The following is an 8,712-nucleotide window of genomic DNA, read 5'->3' on the forward strand; positions in this document are numbered from 1 at the left end:
ACCAGTCTGTGCGTCTTTCAGCTTTTCTCGTGATTTCTTTGTAGGTGTTACATCCCACATCTTTCACGATATGGTCCATGTACCTCAGCCATGGACCTCCTCTTGGCCTTTTTCCCTCGTCATATCCCTCTATGATTGTGTTCAGAAGTCCTTTATGCCTTAATAGATGGCCTGTAAATTGCACTCTTCTTTTAACAATGAAACTCCAGAAGCTTCTCTTCTCACCTGCTCTTTCCAGAACCACTTTGTTTGTGACCTGGTCGATACATTTTATTTTGAGCATGCGTCTATAGCACCACATTTCAAAAGAATTTAGCTTCTGGTCTCTCTCTGTCCCGAGAGTCCATGTTTCACCCCCATAGCATGCCACACTCCACACATATGATTTCAAAAACCTTTTCCTTTTTTCAAGGCTGATGCTTTTAGATATTAAGATGTTTTTCTTCTTGTTAAAAGCAGCCTTTGCTTGAGCAATTCTAATTCTCACTTCTGCCTTGCTCCTTCCATCCCTGGTAATATTACTGCCCAGATAAGTAAATTTATCAACTTGTTCAAGCAGTTCATTGCCTACATGAACTTGGACTTTCACTTGATCTTTTTTGTCACATGCCGTTACTTTTGTTTTTGCTTTATTTATTGTCATATTATATTCTTCCCTCATAACTTTATCCATTCTATTCAGTAGGACTACAAGATCGTCTTCACTTTCAGCTAGGACAGCTATATCATCGGCATATCTTATCATATCTATTTGTTGGCCATGATTTACTACACATGTCTGTGAATTTTCAGCGCCTCATCAGTGTATAGGTTAAACATAACAGGGGATAGTGTGTCCTTGTCGGACACCTTTCCGTATCTGCACCTCTTCTTGTTTTGTCCGTCCACGGATAACTGTTGTCTCGTTTTTGTACAGGTTCCATATCATTTTTCTATCTTTATAGTCTATTCCTACTTTTTTGAGTACCTCAAACATCTCATACCATTTAACATTATCAAAGGCTTTCCCTACATCAACGAAAGCTATGTATGTTGTCAGGTTCTTATCTAGTCGTTTCTCTATTATTAGTGTTAGAGCAAATATTGCTTCTCTGGTTCCTCTATCTATCCGGAATCCAAACTGGTCTTCGGAGAGTGTAGTTCGACTTTTTGTTCTACGCGTTTTAGGATAATTGAGGTTACTATTTTAGAGGCGTGAGTAACTAGGCTGAGCGCCCTATAAGTTTCACATCTTGTAGCATTTGCCTTCTTTGGAATGGGGGTCATAATTTTTTTCTCAAAGTCTGTAGGAATTTTACCCTGCTCGTACATGTTGAAAACAAGGTCATACAACTCCTGATTCAGTTTTGCTCCTCCAGATTTCAGAGGTTCAGCTAGGATATTGTCTATACCAGACGATTTGTTGTTTTTCAATTTTTTGAGAGCTGGTTCAAATCCTTTAATATAGGTTCACCTATGTTGTGTGCATCTACTTCTGCTTATTCTTCCATGATGTTTTCAGACAGCTCTGGTCCGCTGTACAGTTTTCCTATATATTGTTTCCATCTTCTTGCAACTTCATCATCGTCATCCAACATATTGCCATTTTCATCCATCACAGCCTTACACTTGTTTCTTCTGTCTCCAAAGAAATGTCTCACACATTTATAGGCCTTCTCAATATTTCCCTTTCTCATGTTGTCCTCAACTGAAATACAGAGATCATCAAGGTATTTTTCCCTTGCTTGTTTTGCCTCACAGTTGATTCTGTTTTTCAGACTTTAGTATTTCTCTTGGTCTTCCCTCTTCACAGAATTTTTTAATTTCCTTCTTTGTTCCATCATATTTAGTAGGTCATTAGTGATCCATTCCTCCCTTTTCTCTGTCCTTTCTTTTCCTATTACTTCTTCTGCTGCTTCTAAGGTACCAGTTTTTATTTTTTCCCAGCTGCTTTGGATGTCATTGCAGCCCTCTGTATTTGTTTTCTAGTCAGTTTCTAGTTGATAGTGCCTCAGTGCATTTTCATTTTTCAGGTTTGTCAAGTCCCATTTACATGTACCTCTTTTTTTAATGTGCTGGAATTTTGGTTCAGTCATCATCATAACGAGTATGTGGTCACTTTTCACATCACAGCCTGGATATGATCTGCTGTACTTAATTTGGTTTTTAAATCTTTGCTTCACTAATATGAAGTCAATTTGATATCTGTTAATTTCACCAGGCATTTTCCAAGTATATCTTCTTCTTGGATGATGATTAAAGAAGGTATTTGTAATACAAAGTTTATTTCTTTGGCAGAATTCTACAAGTTCATCCCCTCCTTCATTTCTTAATCCTAATCCAAAATTCCCTGCCACACCCTCTTCTTTACCTTCCCCAACAACGGCATTCATATCCCCCATGATGACAAAGTTTTCAGCTCCTTTAATTCTGCCAATTATTTCTTCAAGGTGGTTATACATCATGTCGGTTTCATCATCCTCGTGCCCCGTAGTTGGCATGTATACTTGGATTATGACTGTGTCTCATGGTTTAGTTTCCAATCTGACATAAATTATCCTCTCACTATGTCTCTCACTAAGTCAAGGAATATGATCTCAAAAAAGAACGAAAAATCATCAGGTCCACGTGGTTTTGATAAATTTAGTTCTGTATCTACAACTGTACCCGTACTCTGCAAACGCTGTGAAGCCCGTGGACTCCTGTCGGATGTAGAAAGTAGTTAATACAACGATCGGTGTTCATAGCTTTTATTCACGTTTACCTTACAACTCAACCATGGGAATCTGCATAAATCTATCGAAGACGGAGCAAGATCATAAAAATTATCGTTTTTTTTTAATTTACTGATACTGTGGGTCTGTAAACGTCTCATTCCCTAAGAACTGGATGTTCCACACGAAACATAATATTCATTGGATCTGGCAGAAGTCATTGTCGTTTCATAACTAAAATGTAAGCATATTTTATTAGCATACGCAAAGTATATGTTTCATATTTAAATACTATTGTTGATATGTTTCTTAGTTAATGATCCTAAAATACGTCCCTATATGATAAAGTGAAGGACACTCATCCAGATAGGAAACAAAGCAGAAGATATTCACAAAAATTGCTTTGAGTCTTTTTACAATGATTTTGGGTCGAAACTGAAAAATTAAAAACCTGGAATAGAAAATATCAGACTGAAGAGATTTAGTTGGATACCAATAAAGACAAGTGGTTAATATTTCAACACCCATCAAAGTGAAGAAACTTGGAACAATTTTTTAAAACATTTTTAAGAAATCCAAAAAGGTGGAACTAGCTGAGTGATGCTTTGGAAGCCCATTGATATTACAATCCTAAATGGCGACGTTTTCGAAAGTATCCGAATCATCTGAGTATTTTGAGCCATGTGCAAAAGCATCTATCAAAAAATTTCATAAAGGCTCTAACAAACAGTATTTCCAAATCAAAAACAAATAAGCTCCAATACATGTACATGTGCACACACACACACACACACACACACACACACACACACACACACACACAATGGTTATGTCAAGTGCCACCATGTTTTTACACATCTAAGAGGTCTGTCAAAATTGCCTAAAACATGAATGGCGACTCTGAAATAAAACGCAACGATACTAATTCCACGTCCAAAACTGTAATATAGCAGCAAAAGAAAGGGGCAAAAAGAAAATGATTAGCAGGTAACTGAGATTCCAAATTAGGCCTAACTGAGACTATTCCCAAAAGTGAAGCATCCCAAGTCTGTAACTGTACAAAACACAGATTGGTTTAAACACTATGCTAAGTTCAAATGCAGTGATTGCCAACAGGGAAACATAGCCAGCCTCTGTTAGTGCTCTATACCTGCCAGCTATTGGACGAGTGGGATTAACGTGGTAACGTATACCCGACGCCTAAAACATAACTGTGAACTCTCAAGTTAATTGACACAATGTTAATTCCACGTCCGAATTTGTCAACAACTGTTCATAACACATGTTGGCTAAGATACTATGCCAAACGGCCAAGGAGATACAGATGTAGCAACCAAATAGTTGGTTTGAACTACGTTCTGTAGCTGTCAGCAACTGGAAATGTGAAGTTTTACAGTGTTATTACAGCGTCTCAAAATTTCGTTACTTGATATTATTCAAAGTATCTCAGTAATGCTTCATCTGTCCAAGCACCATTTCAGGAGGGAGAAAGATAATGTAACACGTTTTGTACTAAAACAATATAACTGATCTTATTGCCTGATTAAAATAACTTTTTTAAATTTTTTTTATCAGGAGTGTACCTGCAATTATGTCTCACAGGTGTTCTCTACACCAGCGTCACATTTCCCGACACCTTAACAAAACAGACCATACAAAAATTATGTATACTGAAAAGATGTTTAATGCATTCCAGCAGGTAACATAACTATTACGAAATAAGCAACAACAGCTTTGTAAAGCAGAAAATAAGAAATGTTTACACACAACACAACGTGGTCAGAGACAATAAAGGAAGAATCTTCTACGCAGAGATGAAAGTTTAATGTCTTGAAAATACGACCTTTGCTCCAATATTATGTTATTTATCGGCATACACATCGATTGCTTGCACTAATATGCGAGTTTCTGTAATCATTACAAATGACTGATTGTGAATGAAGTTTGTATTTTGTATTAAAATAAAATTATTTATCTCATTTGTAATTAGAAAACACGTACGGCACTGCTATGACTTGCATAACAAGACTACTGATAAAATTCACAAGTTTAACTGCACTTGGTGATAGGCTTACTTCGATATTTGTAGGAAACAAAAAGAAATCAAAACTTGAGCGTATTAGTTACCAAAATATGTAAACGTGTTTCTATAACATTGACAAACAAACATGACTACAACTGTAGACCCAACTTACAGCTTAAAGTACACTTTTCGGTGAAAATAATCTGATCGTTATACAAAAGTAAACATGCTATTACACAGCACAGACTGTAGGACACTTAGAAGAAATTTCTTACTGGATAGTAGTAATACGCATTGGTATGCGTAAGAAATGACGGTTGCTAATCTTTCAAATACTTTTGAAAGTCACCCAAACAATTTAGGTACTCTACACTTTCTCTTGCAATACAAAATGTTTGCCATCTTCTGCAGCTAATGTTAAATATGCTACTGCACAGTGGAGACTACATGATACTTCGACCTCTCCCCCCCCCCACTCCCTATTCAGTTACCATGATATAGCAAAAAAGTAAAAAATTGCGCCATGTTACAGCAAATATTGCTTCACACATCACCATGTTACAGCAGAGTAGTAACAAAATACGCCATACATCATCACTGTGACGGGAAATCGTAACAGGTTGTTACCATACATTGGAAACACGTGATGGATACTGTTGGGGTAATAAGTGTCACCATTAACAGATAACAGTGATAATCGCTACTCCTAGATACTTTGTGGGATAATGGTTATCATTTGCCATATGGTGAATACCATCACCTCGTATGTTATTATAGGGCAATGATGGTAACGTAAAATGTGGTACCTACCATTATCCTGGATACTATTACGGAGTAATGATGTTCAGTTGATAAGGTGACTACCATTTTTCCTTTTTTTTTTTAGTCAACGTTCTTCTGACTGGTTTGATGTGGCCCACCACGAACTCCTCTTCTGTGGCAACCTTCACTTGTCAGAGTAGCAATTGCAACCTACACCCTCAATTATTTGTTGGGCGTATTCAAATTTCTGTTTTCTCTAATGTTTGTATCCTCTACAACTGCCTCTAGTACCATAGACGTTGTTCCCTGAAGGCTTAACCCATGTCCTATCATCTGGTCCCTTCTTCATATCACTGTTTTCGATATGTTTCTTTCCTCAGCGATTCTGTGGATAACCTCCTTATCCTTTATGTTATCAGTCCATCTAATTTTCAACGTTCTTCTATAGCAACACATCTCAAATGCTTCGATTCTCTTCTGTTCCCTTTTTCCCACAACATAGTCTCACTATCACACAATGCTGTGCTCCAAATGTATATTCTCAGAAATTTCTTCCTCGAATCAAGGCTTGCGTTTGATACCGGCAGACTTCTCTTAGTCAGGAATGTACGTTTTACCAGGGCCAGTCGGCTTTTTATGCCCTTCTTTCTCCATCCGTCATGAGTAAGTTACTTCATATACTTCATGATCACCCATTCTGATGTTGAGTTTATCGTTGTTCCCATTTCTTATACTTCTCAATACTTTCCTCTTTCTTCGATTTACTCCCATTTCGTATTCTGTAGTCATTAAACTGTTCATTCCGTTTAACAGATACTGTAAGTCTTCTTCATTTTCACTGCGGATGACAACGTCATCAGCGAATCTTATCATTGATATCCTTTCCCCTTGAATTTTAATTCCTCTCTTGAACCTTTCTTTTGTTTCCGTCATTACCTCCTCGGCGCCCCCTTGAGGATATACTGCCTTAATGCTGCGATTTCTGTGTGGAAGAGAGGGTTTCCGCGTTTCAATGAAGTAGAGTGCTATACCAGTGGCAGTATAGCTACTGGCAGGGTCTTTGCTGAACAGGAGATGACCCAGACAAGCAGTATCCCACAGCATCCCATGTTTTCCTTTATCCAATCTTGAGGTTTCCTTTCTTAAAGTGGTAACACGGAGTAGTGGGGACTCTTACCCACAATGAAGGCAAGCTAAAACCTGAGGATAAATTCCATTACTCCAGGTTGGGGATTCAGTGAAGGGGTTGGCACCTCACCCTGGTAAAAAAAGTTTTTGTTATGTTTTCCATACAAAATGAAAAATAGCCAGACGCATCAAAAAGCATCGACTCTGGTTAAGAACAAGAATTCTGATTTGTGGAACGTGGAATGTACAGGGGTTAGCAGGAAAAGCTGAGAACATATTTAAGGAAATGGATGTTCTGAAAATGGATATCCTGGTGATATCAGAAACGAAAAAGAAAGGATCTTGACAGCAAGTAATTGAAAAATATATTGTGATTTGGATGGAGTGGTTAAAACTGAAAGCCAAAAACCAGGATCAGCAGTACTCATAAAAGAAAATGGAAACAACGAATAATTAATTCGAAAGAAGTGAATGAAGGGATAATCAGTGAAACAATAAACATTCATGGAATAACATTCTAATTAATTGGGGTGTATGGCCCTAAAGAAGCTGCACATGAAGAGAAGAAGTCGGACTTTTTCAATGATGAAGGCTAACAAGAAGTGGTTGACGCATTTCTATATGGACGTGAATTGTCAATAATGGGGGACTTAAATGGACTAATTGGAAAAGGATTAAATGATGACGTCGTAGGATCGCGGGGAGAAATGTAGAAAATGATAACAGAAGAAAGCTGACTGACTTTTGTAATGTTCAGAAGGCTAGTCTCCTATGATAACAGTTTCAGTTGAGTGAAATTTCCAAACAGAAAGCAGGCAGGCTTTCTTTAATATTAGCTTCAGTTGAATGAAATCAACAAATAGAAAACAAGCTAGCCTCCATAATGACTGCTTCATTAAAGTGAAACTACCTAATAGAAAACCGGCAGGACTTCTTTAATACCAGCTTCAGTTAAAAGAAATCACCAGATAGAAAATAGGCGGGCCTCCTCTAGTAACAGCTTCAGTTAAGTAAACATACTAAATACTAAATGAAAAACAGGCCGGCCAGCAACGACAACAGCTTCAGTTATGCAAAATTACCATGTGTAAAACAGGCAGGCTTTCTTTAACCACAGCTTCGGCTAAGTAAAACATGCAGGCCTTCAATGATAACAGCTTAAGTTAAATAAAATTACCAAGTAGAAAATAGGTAGGGCTTCAAGAATAACTGCTTCACTTAAGTAACTAAGAGTCTGAATTGTCTCATGACAAGAGGAGCACCACAAGACTTATACGCAAGAGTACAAGACTACACCAAATAGGAAGGCGAAGAAAGGTTACAACGAGAGGACCGGCTTTCCAAGGCCCTTTTCGTTGGGTACAGACCGGTAAATGAAATAAGGACAAAGCAAGGTTAATCACGTGAAAGCAACAATAATTATCCAGAAGGTATTCCCACGTCACTGCAAGATACCGTCTCTATAGGCCAAACGCCAGAAGGAAAACTAGGCTTCCAAACCCAATTACGTAGACTCGGCAACTGCAAATTTTGAGACGCTGGCACCTCCTAATCCAATACAATTAACAGTGCGATGACGTCTGTAATGCCCGAAAGTATCTCAAAAGTGGCACCCTGCCGTATTGGAAGAGAAAGGTACTGATCCGGTGTTCGAAGACTCTGGACAGGGTCCAGTGTTCGAAGACGTATGACAGGAAGGTCGGCTAAAACCAGACCATCTAGGTACTGCGGGAAGAGGGGAGGGGGGGGGGGCAGGATAGGGGTCCGGCCACAGCGTAGAAGAAACACGTTCTTGCACTGGGTCAGGAAACACTATCCGCTCACACAGTTCAAGACATCCTAGTAATAATCAACTAAGGCCAGTATAGGCTCAGGAAAAGCAAACAATGGCCCCAATTCAGGGAACCAACTGATGGTGAAATAGATCAGCTAAGGAATCAACAGACCTATAGGTAGTCTACTAATAATAAAATAACGGTCAAGAACTCAAAATCCAAAAAACACGAAGAGGGCACTCATAGTCAGCCACGAATTCAAATCGGCCCACAAATATGCCCAGCAAGTACTCGCCGGACTCCGTGCTCAAGACGCTTGCAGAAGTGCTCG

The sequence above is a fragment of the Schistocerca cancellata genome, chromosome 5, assembly GCF_023864275.1.
Source record: "Schistocerca cancellata isolate TAMUIC-IGC-003103 chromosome 5, iqSchCanc2.1, whole genome shotgun sequence".
NCBI lineage: Eukaryota > Metazoa > Arthropoda > Insecta > Orthoptera > Acrididae > Schistocerca > Schistocerca cancellata.